At 44.9% G+C, this 6159-nt stretch overlaps 1 protein-coding gene across 2 annotated transcripts in view; it reads right to left on the reverse strand.

Moving 5' to 3' along the window:
- LOC149310467 (ninein-like protein) overlaps positions 1-3396 on the reverse strand; it is a 63504-nt gene extending 60108 nt beyond the window's left edge. For both annotated transcript variants that reach the window (XM_089528995.1, XM_089528994.1), the window contains exon 1: positions 3029-3396. The gene's annotated coding sequence lies outside the window, so the exon portion shown is untranslated. The remainder of the gene's footprint in view (positions 1-3028) is intronic.
- Between the last annotated feature and the right edge of the window lie 2763 nt (positions 3397-6159).

Here is a 6159-nt window from a genome sequence, read left to right on the forward strand (position 1 = left end):
CTGCGCAACGACTAGAGCGTAACTGGCGAAGACATCAGCGCTTATCCGACAGGACACTCCTTCGCTCTCACTTGAAGGCCTATGGAGTGGCAATAGGTGCAGCAAAGAACTCGTTCTATGCTGCACGTATTGCGTCCGCAGAGTCGCGTCCAGCAGAGCTGTTCAGGGTTGTGAGGGAGCTAACTCAGCTCCCTCCCTCCCTGAGCCCTATTTTGGTACCATCTAAAGCCTGCTGTGACGATTTTAACAACTTCTTTGCGGATAAAATCTCTCGGATTAGGGCTGATCTTGACGCCGGTATTGATGCAGATCCTGTAAGAGAGGCGTCCGAAGCGTCCGTGGCCCCGGTTTTACTGGATCACTTTGAGTTTGTTAGTACCGATGAAGTGGACAAGATCCTTCGAAGCGTTAGGAAGACGACGTGCTCTCTTGATCCCTGTCCCTCATGGTTGGCAGCTCAGGGGGGTGATGTGGTGTTGACTATGTTGCACCGCATCGTTAACACATCTCTAAGAGAGGGTCAGTTTCCATCTAAACTGAAAGTAGCAGTGGTTAAACCCTTGCTTAAGAATCCCTCCTTAGACCCCCTGATACACAACAATTATCGGCCCATCTCGCTGCTACCTTTTTTGGGGAAGGTGATCGAGAGAGCAGTCGCCTTCCAGCTTCAATCGATCTTGGATGATACCGACTTTCTGGACCCATTTCAAACCGGCTTCCGGGCGGGCTATGGAGTTGAGACTGCCATGGTCGCCTTAGTTGATGATCTCCGTCTGGGCATGGACAGGGGAAGCGTGTCCCTGTTAGTGCTTTTGGACATCTCAGCGGCTTTCGATACCATCGATCATGGTATCCTTCTGGGACGCCTGGGGGAGTTGGGTATCGGGGGCACTGCTCTGCAGTGGTTCCGGTCCTACCTCTCGGGCAGATCCCAGATGGTGGAGCTGGGGGACTGTCGCTCCGACATGAGGGCCCTTACATCTGGTGTCCCTCAAGGAGCGATTTTGTCCCCTATGCTATTCAACATTTACATGAAACCGCTGGGAGAGATCATCCGGAGACACGGGGCGCGGTGTTATCAGTATGCTGATGACACCCAAATAGTCTTCTCTGTGTCTCCGACTGATGCAGTAACTAAGGATGGCATCTCTCCTCTAGATGCCTGCTTGGCGTCGGTAATGGGCTGGATGAGGGAGAACAAACTCAGTGTGAATCCAGGGAAAACGGAAGTACTGGTGATAGGTTCCCCGGCTCCGGGTGATGAGATTTGTCATCCGGTCCTGAACGGGGTCACGCTCCCCTTGAAGGACTCGGTGCGCAGCTTGGGGGTGCTCCTTGACTCGTCGCTCCAGCTAACACCTCAGGTGGATGCGACGGTCAGGAGTGCTTGCTATCAGCTCCGGCTGATACGCCAGCTGCGCCCTTACCTGGACCGTAGGAACCTTGAAACTGTTGTACATGCTTTAGTAACCTCTCGATTGGATTTCTGCAATGCGCTCTACATGGGGCAACCCTTGTACCAAACCCGGAAGCTGCAAATTGTACAGAATATGGCAGCTAGACTGGTCGCTGGTATTTCCAGGTCGGACCATATAACACCTATTTTAAAAGATCTTCACTGGCTGCCTATTCGCTTCCGAGCTCAATACAAGGTGTTGGTTTTAACCTATAAAGCCCTAAATGGCTTGGGCCCAGGGTACTTGGAGGACCGCCTCTCCCCACATAATCCGCCCCGCACACTTAGATCATCCGGGACAAACCTGTTAGAGGTTCCTAGAGCACATCTTGTAAGGACCTCACAGAGGGCTTTTACCATCGTTGCCCCATCTTCCTGGAATAAGCTCCCCTTAGAGCTTCGCTCTGCCGCCTCATTAGATTCTTTTAAGAAGAATTTAAAAACATACTTATTTAGATTGGCCTTCCCTCTTTAGTTTAATTGATTTTTCTCTGCCCTTGTTTTCTTCCTTTGACTCCGAAATATTTGTGATTGATTGTTTGTACCCTGATATGTGTATTTTTTGACTCCTGTTCCTATTCTTTGTAGTAATGTTTTAACTTTTATATTGTAATTTAATTTGTATTGTAAATCCTATTGTAACTGTTTTTAACATTTGTAAGCCGCCTTGATCATTTTTTTGGAAAGGCGGGGTATAAATAAAATTTATTATTATTATTATTATTATTATTATTAATATTGTAAAAACCATATTGTAAAAATCTACAATATTCCCAGCATTGCAAACATGTCTCCATAGGAAAGAATTTGCTATAACCAGATAACATTTTGCTATTACTCATCAAGTATGACAAGACTTCAAACCAGTGTTTCATAAAACAAACGCATCTTCCTGGCTATTTTTAGCACTTCTTATGTTCAGGAGAAACAACTTTAACCAGCAAGTGAGACATAAAAAGAAGCAAGCACCAGAAATATCAAAAGAAATACAGGTTCAATGTAGACCATAAACATTTTGGAAAGTTAGAAGAAAGGCCAAAATAACAGTAACTTTTAAAAATGTGAAGACTGCAAGCAAAAGAAAATATAACACAATACAGAAATTGACAGATGTGATTATTTTAATTAATTATTGTTTACTTGGTTGATTTTACTTTTTAAAACGACATTCACCAGGTACCTTCAAAGCTACTGTTCGAGTGGAAAGGCAGGGCAAAAAGATAGTTAACTAAAATGATAATAATATCCACAGCTGAGTAGGAAAGTCAGGTATTAACAGAGAAACTGGTGTGTTGCAAGAGATTGGTTTTTTGATAAAGACAGGGAAACCCAAGAGGGGAAGTTTCTCCTTCCATCAAAAAGCAAAGACACATTCTTTCAAGAGAGTATTTGCTACTCAGTGGCAGGGAATGAGGATTCCTTCCCTCCTCCAAAGCTGATACCCAAGTTTTCTATCTCTCGGACACCCTAGTTAAAGAAGAAAGGATGCTTAGGAGGGCCACATGAATGTGAATTATCCTCAGGAGCAAACACTGAGCCACTCGAAGCAAACTTGGGTAGTACAGAACTCACCTCTCTCCTCTTCCAACTGTGTTGCTTTCTTTACCAGAGCAGAAACTGCAGCAGCAACATCTCTAGTGGAAGAGCAGCACTGGAAAGCCAACTAATTCTTTCCCAGACTTTTCTTTGTGTCCTTCTTCCCCTGCCAGCCCCAGCCTCTTCTCCTTCTGCTGTGAGGTCTCCTCTCCAGAGTGGCTCTCCCTCCTCTGGCAATGGCTAACTGAGCTGCCACACCTTTGCAAGCATTTGTGCCTTGCAGGAGCCTCCTTCCCTCTGCCCAGCTCCTCCCACTCTTTTCCAGCTTCCAGCAGCATAGACTCAACACAATTGCTTCTCTTGGCTTCTTTTCCCAAGGGAGTTTCTAACACCAGGACAGTGAGGAGCCACTCACTGCCTTCTCCTCCTAGCCTGCCTCCTTCTTTATCAGCAGCTTGGCATCCTCTGCTGGAATGGAGGAGTCAGCCCTGAGCCCAGAGCCATCAGGTGCCTGCAGTTTTGTTGCAAGGCTAAGCAAACAGAAAATAAACAAAAAAGGGTGTCTGGCTGCAGAAACAAAGGCTGCCCATTGCTTAGCAAGTGCAATATTTATGTATGAACATGTTTGCTATTTCATTTATTTATTTACAGTTATAGACCCAAATATAGACCAGACTATAAAGGGACATGACTTATGCTCCCCAATGTAGTATATTAATAAAAACATTTTGTTTATTTAATATGCATATTGTCATTTGCACATTCATGTATATTCATGTTTTAACATTTCATAAGTGAATAAATACTGTTCAAATATAGATCAAATATTTTTGGTCAACATCAACATTGTTCAAATATTTATCAAAATGGAGACTGCACTCAAGAAATCAGAAGACTAGGGCCGGAAAGGGCAGCTATAAAATAGCCAGACAAAATCCTAAAGAGTAAAGATATACTGAACACTAAACTCCAAGCCACTGTATTCCCCATCACCATGTATGGACATGAGAGCTGGACAGTGAAGCAAGCGGATAGAAATAAAATCAACTCATCTGAGATGTGGTGCTGGAGAAGAATGCTCAGGATATCATGGACAAACAAATGGGGCTGTACACACTGGCGGTGAAATGCCGCCCCTCTTTGCTGCGCATTTGCGCAGCAGCAGCAGCAGCACAAATGAGCTCTTCAAAAGGAGCCACTTAGAGGTGTCTGGATGCCCAGCCCTATCTAGCCCTAATTTTGGCTACAGGACACCACAAAGCGCCCATCTGTACTGGCCCAAATGGGTCCTAGAAAAGATCATGCCTGGAAGCAAAGGTGACTGCATTGAGGCTGTTGTGCTTTGGCCACATCATGCAAAGGCATGTCTCATTAGAAAAGACAATGATACCAGGGAAGGTAGAAGGCAGTGGAAAAAGAGGAGGACTGCATACCAAATGGTTAGACTTAATCATGGAGGTTATGGTCCTGAACCTGCAGGAACTGAGCAGAGCAGTTGAGGAAAGGGAGACCTGGAGATGTCTCATCCACAGGGTCACCATGAGTCAAGATCAACTCGAGGGCAGTCAAAACAAACAAAATGCTAAAGATGACTGCCTGGGGTGCAGGCAATTAAACAAAATTAAAGGAATAATTTTTTGCTTCCACAATGGTACTTTCTTTGCTGACGAGGACATGGCTTGTATCTATGTATTGGTCAATCAACCTACTTTTGCTCATGTGAGGGCGACTGTCATGAGTTTATGCTGATCTGCCATTATAAAATCTTTACTGTGATCAATAAGTCCCTCTTGAGAATGACAAGAATCCATGCTTCTCTTGGGAGAGCCCCCTTGAATGGTAATATTTGATGGTGGTTTGGGATCCTTGGCTGATTTGGCATCCACCTGCAATACTATGTGATTGAGAGGAACCTGGTAGAGTTCTGGCTGTTCCAGAATTTGCCCAACAGCAACAGAAACCCACAACCCAAAGCTTGGTTGGAAAGCCAAGTTTTAAAAGGGTGATGAAGTGCAGCCAGTATCTTGATCATCAAAGAGGTAATTCCACAAATAGCACATCACAGCATCAAAGACCCTACACTGCAGCTCCTCATGGTTTCATTTATTTAATTAATGTGAATCCTGCTTTTATCCTAGTATAGGACCCAAAGCAGTTTAAAAGGTTAAAAGAGCTAAAACAATCTGCAGGTACAGTTTTTAAAAAATTAAATAATAAATTTAAAACAATTTAAAACAGTCAAAAATACATTAAAAGCATATTCAGAAACAGCACACCCCTTGTGCATCCTTCATCCCCAACCAATTACAGGCTAAAGTCCTGTTTAAATTAGGCCTTTGCCTGCCAGCAAAAAGAGAGCACAGAGGAGGCCAACCGAGGCCCCGTACAGACTGCCAAAATAAAGCTGCTTCGGGTCACTTTGGAGGTATGTTGTTTAAATGATGCATGCGTCCTAAGCGTCCGGAAGCCACGCCAAAGCCACGCTCCAGACTGCATATTACAGTAGCTGTAATCTGTAATTCAAGGGCAGCCTCACGTAGAGCATATCATAATACTTTGAACATGTAGGTACCATGGCATGAACAACTGTGGTTAGGAAGATTGTCACACTAAGGTCAATTCCAGAACCATTCCCAATTATCTCATTACTGACAATGAACAGGACAGTAGCGTTATGACAATATATTTTTCCATGGTTTTGCAATCATGCTATAACAATGTTATATTGCATTGGACACAAAAGGACTGACACGTTTCAAGAAGACTGGATGATCTTTATTGACAATGGCCCGGGACAGACTGCCAAGAAACGGCAGCCTGCCAGCAGCCTAGTTTCCTCTACAGGGACAGAGCAGCCCCCAAATGGCGCGCTGTCAATGTGGAGGGAAAAGAACATGGAAAAACAGGTTCTTTTTCTGCTGCAGCTATGATGTTGCAAGTGTGCCAATGGCAACATAAGTGCCATGCAGCAATGTGTGGACGCCACGCAGCAACGTGCGGACACCACGTGGTGCTTACGTAACAATGGCGGCACCCATGTACACAGGGCGCCACCATTGTTATGCTGCAGTGCTGTGCTAGCATTAGGGACCATGCACATGCTGCATGGTCCCTAAACCTGGAATCGGCACCAGTACGGCACAAAAGGCCAGTGTGTACCGCACCTA

This window comes from Sceloporus occidentalis, unplaced genomic scaffold (assembly GCF_023333645.1).
Source record: "Sceloporus occidentalis isolate IW3139 unplaced genomic scaffold, rSceOcc1.0.p SCAF_6, whole genome shotgun sequence".
Taxonomy (NCBI): domain Eukaryota; kingdom Metazoa; phylum Chordata; class Lepidosauria; order Squamata; family Phrynosomatidae; genus Sceloporus; species Sceloporus occidentalis.